Genomic DNA, 9,128 nt, shown 5'->3' on the forward strand with positions numbered 1-9,128 from the left:
CATTTGTAGTTTTTCCCTCTGAACAAGAGTGCATTCAGCTGGACAGTAAATTACAAACCATATCAAATCATGTTAAGGCAGATGATGAATCTGGTTGCATTTGTTATGACCCCCAGGAGCAAGTGATATTGTGGGAGTTGGGCATTCTTCCTCCCAGCTGTGTGGTCAGTTGGCCCAGGAAAGGGCAGTTCTGGAGGCGGCAGCTAGAAAGCCAGGCCCTGCCTGTCTTGTCATTGTTCATTCTCAGTCACTTTTCTTTGACTGAAGTGGACATGGAACCCTGGCCCTTGTTGGCATCACTGATGCACACCCACTGCCAGTTGACTGACTCCTTCCACAGGGTCACGTTATTGTCTCTGCCTGAGACAACCAGGATGTTGGCTGTGATGGACAAGCTCACATGCCATACAACATCATTGAACTTGTGCAACAGTTTGGGAGACCATGTATTGCCCGTGGCATCCTCACAGGTACAACTGAACACTCCACCATCCTGGGAGCAGCTGGCAATGGTGCTGGTAGGTAGGCCAATGGAGCTGGTCCAGGCCATGTCTCAGACCCAGTCACTGTGTGCTTTCAACTTCTGCTCTTCCTTCCACTGGCCATCCTCCTCCTCCTTCCACAGTTTGATGAGGTTGTCACAGCCACCTGATGCAAATTTCTTGATGTAGTTGGACTTCTGCCCAGATGGCTGTTCTATGAAGCTTCCAGGCATGACAGCAGGGGCCCAGCTCACTGCTTTGAAGCCAGTAGTGTGAGCATTATTGATCTTCTTCACTTCCCACTAGCCCAACCTGGAATAGGTCAGTAGGGAGATGGCCCCATTGAAGCTCCCACAGGCCAGGATCAGGCCCCTGATACCCAACTGAATGTGCTGTAAAAATATCTGTGATTTCTATTGGTGACAAAATCACAGGTATTGCTATAACTCCTGTAGTTTGTGCTTACATTCAGAATGGATAGAAATGCTAAAGTTTAGAGATTAGAGAAAATAAAAATATGATTTATTTCCTTCCAAGTTCACAGACCTCCTAAATTTTATCCATGGACTTTTATTGATGAACCCATGAGTTAAAGTTTTTGAGGTGTGGAAGACTGTATGTTCCAAAGATGTTTCAATAATATCTCCCACCCCCTCATGCTCTTTCACTATATGACCTTGATACTCTCCCATCAGCAGGTAGAATATTTTTCCACCCCCTTGAATCTGGGTGAGCCCATGACACTTTTGAACAACAGCATATGTTAGAAGTGATGCTATACCAGTCTGAGCATAACTCTTAACTGACCTGTCAACTTCTGCTTCCTTCCTCATAGAAACAAGACACCATGTAAGACATGCAGTTATCTTAGATCACCATGCTGCAAAAAGCCCAAGCTATATGAAGAGGCCCTGGAGGATAAAATACCATGTGGAGGAAAAAGATGACCAAGAAACACAAGTATCAGACCCCCAAGTGAAGAAGCCATCTTGGAAGTGGGTCCTTTAGTTCTTGCCACCCTACTTGCTGCCACATGGATCAGAGGTGAACTGTCCCTCCAGGCTCTTCCAGGATTCCTGACCCATAAAATTGTGGGCAAAATAAATTGCCTGTTTTATGCCACTGAATTTTGGGGTAGTTAGTTTGGCAGTGGTAGGTAATGGGCAATCATATATCCTTCACATTGATTAGCAAACTGACAGGCATAAATGAGAGGTTCAGGAATGGTTGACAAATTGAGACGTGTGGCATTTTGGTGTCAGTAGGAACCACAGGGAGTAACATAATGTGATGAAAGTATATTGTTTAACAGATGGCCTATGGTTCGAAGGTACCTCAGCCCGCTTTCCAAGACCTCAGATTAGCCAAATCCTTCCCAAATGCTGACTCCTCGATTGGTCTCCAAAGGTTACAGTCTCTTCAGGGAAGAGTATGTATAGGATGATTAAAGAGCACATAATGAAAATGCACGTTAGAATGGTGTAGTTGTACTGGAAGCAATCTCTGTGCATCTGAAAACTTGGTCTGGATCTGGAAACAGACCTCAAGGGGCACTACTGTATCATGGCTATGAGCACAGGCTCTGAAGTCAGTGTGTCATGGCGGGAATCTGGGTCAGCCGTAGAGCCTGCTGTGACTAGGACATGCAAGTCTTTCTGTGTCTCAGTTTACACATCTGTAAAATGAATATAAAACAGTATCCTTCTCATAGGTGTATAGTGAGATTCAATGAGTTAATACATTTGGTTGGCACATATAGCTCCCACTGAAGACCAAATGGACCTCTCTTGAATACTTTCAGTGACTCTTGAATTATTTAGGTGGTTCCTAAAATACATATGTGCCACATGTGATTTTGATAGTACACATATCAAAATTTTATGATAACGGTAGTCTATATTTAGTTTAATTTATATTAGAAAATTTATAGCCAGCATTTCTGAGTTCATATATAGGATAGGATAACATTATAAAATATATTAAGCCATAAATAGTATAGCTAAGGCCCAAATGGTAAAGATGAAACAGAAATGCTTGAAATTGGCATGTGGGAGCTGCAAATCTGGGCGTCTGCAAAGGAGAGAGGAACAGAGAAATGAAGTCATTTATTCATGTGCAATGAACCAGCATCAAATGGCATCAATTCTTTGCCTCAGTCTATTTTATTTCACATTTGACCACTCTATAATGGGCAACACTATTTAAAGTCTAGATCTGCCTTCCAAAAGAGCAATGTATCTTTAATGGGGCAAGCTGTAATATTTTCATTTCAGCATGCTTCCCTGGAAAAGATCATTAATTGTGGTCTACAGAACACTGGTCTACAAAATTATTGTGTTAATTTGGTAAAAGTAAGTTTTCATTAGATGGACTAATTTTATTGTCATGAGCTCTGGTGTTTGGAAACCTGTCCCTATCTTTTTTCTGGTTTCAAGGTTGAAACACTGTTTGAGGAGCTTATAGTGGACTTTTAATACTATTCAGTTATGGGGCTTCCCTGGTGGCCCAGTAGTTAAGACTCTGTGCTTCCACTGCAGGGGGCATGGGTTTGATCCCTGGTTGGGGAACTAAGATCCCACATGCCGTGTGGCCAAAAAAAAAAAAAAAGTATATATATATATATATATATATATATATATATACACACACATATAATATATACACATATACTATTCAGTTATGATCACATGATTTGGCAGTATCCTTTCAGCATAAAAATGAGGGGGAGATCTGGTAACTCTGTTGGAGGTTTCAGCACAAATTTTTTTGCTAGGTGGGACTAAGGGAGAGCATGAATCATTAAAATATGTCTGATTACTTTATCAATATATTAGATTGTTAACCTGGATATCTTAGCTCCAAAATGTCATTCATATAATTATGAGAGTATCAAATCTTATCTTCATATCCTATTGTATTGCATCTACATAAAAGTCACAGTCTTAAGGTCGTATCTGTGTAATTATGGCAGGTTAGATTTTTTTTTTTTTTTTTTTTTTTTTGCGGTACGTGGGCCTCTCACTGTTGTGGCCTCTCTCGTTGCGGAGCACAGGTTCCAGACGTGCAGGCTCAGCGGCCATGGCTCACAGGCCCAGCCGCTCCACGGCATGTGGGATCTTCCCGGACTGGGGAATGAACCCATGTCCCCTGCATCGGCAGGCGGACTCTCAACCACTGCGCCACCAGGGAAGCCCGGCAGGTTAGATTTAATCAAGATTTTTTTTTTTTTTTTTTTTTTTTTTTTTTTTTTTTGTGGTATGCGGGCCTCTCACTGTTGTGACCTCCCCTGTTGCGGAGCACAGGCTCCGGATGCGCAGGCTCCGGATGCGCAGGCCCAGCGGCCATGGCTCACGGGCCCAGCCGCTCCGCGGCATATGGGATCCTCCCAGACCGGGGCACGAACCCGTATCCCCTGCATCGGCAGGCGGACTCTCAACCACTGCGCCACCAGGGAGGCCCAATCAAGATGTTTTAATCAAGATATTTTGTGAGTATAGAGCTACTTTCCAAATCTTTCAGTGACTTTGAAGTGGCAAAACAGGAATGTTATTTGCCTGAATAAAGTATATTAAAAATAGAAAAACCAACTCAGTTTCATTGAGAGGTATCAAGTTTGAAATTATCAAAAACAATGGCATTCTACTTGGATGGGACTCATATTATCTTAACAGTCATTTTTCTTCAAAGGCGTTAACATCACAAGTGAGACACAGTTTGGATAGAAAAAACAACAACAAAATAAAATAAGAATGAGATGTGATTTTCTAACAGAGAATCTTACCAAAGTACTTTTCCTCAAAGGAGGGCAGTGTGGTGACAGCTTGAGTTCAGAGCCCATCCTTGTCACCTTCCAGCTCTGTGACTGTAGGCAGATTATTTGGCCGAAGTTTCCTCATCTGTAAAGTGTGAATGATGTTACAATTAGTACCTGCCTCACAGGACTAGCACATAATAAGTGCCATATAAGTTTTGTTAAATGAACAAAATATGCAAAATTTGTTGACCATTGGAATGTTTCACCAATTGCTTTAATGAAATTAGGGTGTCCCAAGTTCACAGGTTCCCACACATATGGTACTTTTTCTCATTATAATGAAGAGTAATTTCTTAGGAATTATCTATTTATATGAAAAATGTTCAAATTATGAAAATAAATTTCTTAATATGTCTTATGTTTTCAAACTTCCTTACATTAAAAGCATTATAAACTCTTTTCTCATCTCAATCTGTTCCTATCAATCTTTCAGAAAACCGAGGGAGGTAATTTTGTGCATTATGAATGACCTGAACTGAATGTCACTCTCAAGAGTCCAGGAAGATTATCTGTAGAAAAGAGAAGGAAGATGAACAAAGTGGCTGTTTTAGTAATTTGGATAAGTTAGCCAGGATTCATATGTTTTGAGAAAGAACTGTTCATGATCTTCTGCTGGCTTATGGGAGAAAGAATGCATGTTTGCCACCTGGAAAAGCTGCTTCCTAGTCTGATCTCATGGAGATGGCCAAACCCTGCTTGAAATCATCCAGTTACTGAAGGGCACATGTTCACCAGCAGCCTGTTCAACTGGGGACACATTGCTATGTTTTCTTCACTGAGGTCAATGAAACCTGGGCACAAAGGGGGTAATTTACTTCTATAATTATAAGAAAGAAGTTGAGATATAGTAGGAGATTGAAGAAAGTTGGAAAGATATATATTTGCCATCTACATTCAATATTATTCTACTTGAAATTATTCTACTTTATCATTGACAAGATAACAAATCTTATGAAAACCAATTCTTTGCTTGTTTTTTTCTTTCTTCAATATTTACCTTCACATTGAATTGATAATAACTTAAGCTGGTTCCACTATCTTTACATTTTAATGACTTTTATTTCCCTATATTCTATTACAGTTGACCTTGTGCTATAATCTAGTTGTTTTGATTCTTTTGGAGAATACTGAGAATATTGTGTTCTTTCAGAAAGAAATCCTCAGTCAAAGTAACAGTTTTAATAAGATCTCAAGTTTTCTTGCTGTTTTACTAAATGAAATGTTCATCATTTTAATAACAGTTGGCATATCAAGATGTGGTATATACAAAGATTGAAAAAAACATTTTCAAGAGTATACAGAGAACTAATAAAAAATGACATCTCTTTTTTTTCACTTTGTAAAACTCAAAATAATAATGTTTTTAGCTGGGAATGAAAAATTCCTGCCTTTTTCATTCACTATTTTCTTTAACAAATGCTGATATGGTGTTTATTATGTGCCAGGCACTGTTCCTGGCACTTTACAAATATTATTCCATTTATTCCTATGATAATGCTCTGAGGTAGGTACTATACTATTATTATTCACATTTTACAAATGAGGAAACTGAGTCATGGAGACGTTAAATAACTTGCCCAGGATCACATGGCTAGTAAGTGGCATAGCTGGGATTTGAACCCATGCAATTTGACTCCATCACCCTATTCTCTTGTGTTCTCCATGTTTGACCCAATGAGGCAAATATAAGGATAATGGCGTTGAATAATATTCCCCATCAGTCACTTCATTAAGAATAGTAATTTCTAACACATAAGTACTTGGCAAAAATTTGTCATAAAAGACTTGGCCTCTCTTCTATAAAATGTTAAAATAATTTAATTATGGGTAGATCAGACATATATGTGAGAAGCCACTATTAAAAAAAGAGGGGAAAAAAGAAATAAAAATACATTTTCAAAGATTGAAGGAGACGGACTATCCTAGTAGTGCAGTGGTTAAGAATCTGCCTGCCAATGCAGGGGACACAGGTTTGAGCCCTGGTCCGGGAAGATCCCATATGCCGTGGAGCAACTAAGCCCGTGTGCCAGTTACTGAGCCTGCACTCTAGAGCCCGTGAGCCACAACTAGTGAGACTGTGTGCCACAACTACTGAAGCCCGCACACCTAGAGCCCGTGCTCCGCAACAAGAGAAGCCACCGCAATGAGACACCCGTGCACCACAATGAAGAGTAGCCCCTGCTCACTGCAACTAGAGAAAGCCCATGCGCAGCAACGAAGACCCAATGCAGCCAAAAATAAATAAATTTATTAAAAAAAAAAGATTGAGGGAGAGATATACAAGTTTTATTTTTCCCCATTCATTTAATTTATTTCAAGTATGATTTACTTTGCGTAACATTTGTGATAGGGATGGAAGATAGGAAGAAGCAGTGACAAGTAGTTTTGGAAGATATAACAACAAAAAGTTACATATTAAAGCTTTACATTCTCTGTGGTATGCTAAAAGTTACTGTATGTCCCAGAGTTTTCAGAGAAGTTATTGTTTCAACTTATTTTATTACGTTGTAAGTTTATTTTTCTTTGGCCCTGGGGAAAAAAATGATCATTGTAAGCATGCTTCTATTCATTTAATAATAAAATGAGCTGTTTTGGGAACCACAAATTGTGAATGGTTGATCTTTTTGAGAAGCCATCACTCTTTGTTCTCGAAACCACCATTTTAACAGGCCCTAACTATTTTATTGCCTCTGTTTTTCAGGTGAGAATTACTAAAACTGCACAAATGTATGGACACCAAAGGGGGAAGGGCGGTGGGATGAACTGGAAGAGCGGGATTGACTTTTGGCATGGTTTAGAGAGTCAAATGTGAATCAGCTGGATGTATATTCTTAAGCAAGGGCCAGACATGAATCTTAAAATATTATGCAAAATTAACTGGAGGTGAGACCATGTGGTTTAGAACCAGAAATGTGGTGCTGAAGGGCACATTTGGTGGGAAATATAGAGAGGAAGGGCCAAATCCTTGAGGCACTCTGAAGGAAAATATTATAAATTAGTGAAAAATGAATAACCCAGTTAAAGAAATTATTTAACTATGAGCCCCGTAAAGGCAGGGTCTGAAATTCAGTCCTGCACTCTGCATGTCAAATAATAACCTTTTCTTGAGCTGAGATTCCCTTTGAAAAATATGATGGAAACTAGGGACCCTATTTCAGACTAAGAGCAGGCAGTTAACACGTTTGTGAGATTAAGTTAAATTGTGAACATAAGTGTTATGTCTGTTTTTGTTTTTGTTTTCTTCCCCTTCACTGAATGGCTTGACTATCTTTCTTAACTTTGACAGACACAATTACAGACCCTTTGCTAGAAAACCAAATGTTGGGTTTCCTGTTTAGGGGGGAAATAAGACCTATTGTACTTAATTTCCCTTCCTCCCAATATTTTACTGAAATAATAAGAAAGATGTGAAAATAAGAATTGAATCATAATATTCAGACAGCAAATCAGATATTTTGAGAAATTCTTCAATGATAAGCAGATGTGATTGAACTGATAAAGAAGTCAAAACAGGGAAACTGTGGTCAGACCTACCAGAGATGAACGTGGTTCTTTCCAAGGGAGCCAGAGAGAAGACTGAAGTTTGGTTCATCACATCAGGGAACTGTGGAGTACTTGTCAGGGTAACTAATTAAAGAATTGCATTCCCTATCAGCTGCTCATCCTATTCCTTCCTCCATATATACAGAGTGGCTGCCTTCAAGATAAAATCTTGGGGGGTACTCTTTGTGGAAAGTGGGTGCTCTTTTGGGAGAACTGCTGTGCCCTGAGGGAAGATTAGAGCAGACATTGAGGTAACTCAGGACTTACATCACAGACATGGAGGGAAAAATTTTTAAAGTTAAGGTCATTCCACCCAAGAGATATATACACAGAAACACTCACCCTAGCCAAGAGTAAAGCCTTTTTATTTTTTGATATGTCCCTAAATGACATACGACTTCCTTGCCCACAAACATTACTGGGCCCCTGATGCTATAACTTACCCTTACGCAGAATCTCAAATAAGCACTTCCCATTCAAGTGAGAACACCCACTTCTGATAATGGTTATGTACCTCCTGTCCACAGAAGACTAAACTTTGGGCAAAATATAAAATATAACTAATTAAAGGTAGTTGGGAGCAATCAAAAGCAGGCAGAACTCCAATAAAGATGTAAAAAAAAAAGGTAATCAGAAAAAAAAAAAAAGCAGGCAGATACTGGAGGGGAGCAGCCCTTGGAAAAAGAGCATAGCACTAGAATAGGTTTAGTTTTTATGGTATTTAGCCTGATGGCAGGCTTCAATCTGTGCCAGGGGCAGAGGGTGGGGATGAATGGCTAAAATGCAGGGGGAAAAATCCATAGTCTTACTGGCTTGAAGTACCAAAGGACAGAATTTGGGGGCATCCATAGACTCTGAAAAGCGAGAAGTAAACCTCCCCAAAATTGAAAGCCAGAGAGGGAAAACTCCAAACTCTATGTACAAACTCTGCCTCAGCTCTGTATCTGACTCCACATCTTGAACTAACCATACATAGGAAAGACTCCATGCAGCCTCACTTAGGCTTAAAGAGTTGAGCTGAGATTTTAGTTGCTATCCATTGCAGGGCAGATAGTTTGCAGCTTGAATTCACCCAATTTAACTAACTGCTTAAAAAATACCCATGACTTTCTAGAGGAACATACTAGAATCCAGATCCTCTATAATATATCATTTACAATGTTTAAAACAGAATTCAAAATTATTCTATATACAAAGAAACAGGAAAATGTAACCTAAAAAATCAATGAATTAAGACTGGTCGTGAGAGACCCAAGATGGTGCAATAAGCAAAAGAGAATTTTAAAGCA

General features: G+C 39.5%; 1 pseudogene; it reads right to left on the bottom strand.

The window, feature by feature from the left end:
- Positions 1 to 247: 247 nt before the first annotated feature.
- Positions 248 to 4,320, bottom strand: LOC132490466 (protein SEC13 homolog; annotated as a pseudogene).
- Between the last annotated feature and the right edge of the window lie 4,808 nt (positions 4,321 to 9,128).

Source organism: Mesoplodon densirostris, chromosome 5, assembly GCF_025265405.1.
Source record: "Mesoplodon densirostris isolate mMesDen1 chromosome 5, mMesDen1 primary haplotype, whole genome shotgun sequence".
Lineage (NCBI taxonomy): Eukaryota > Metazoa > Chordata > Mammalia > Artiodactyla > Ziphiidae > Mesoplodon > Mesoplodon densirostris.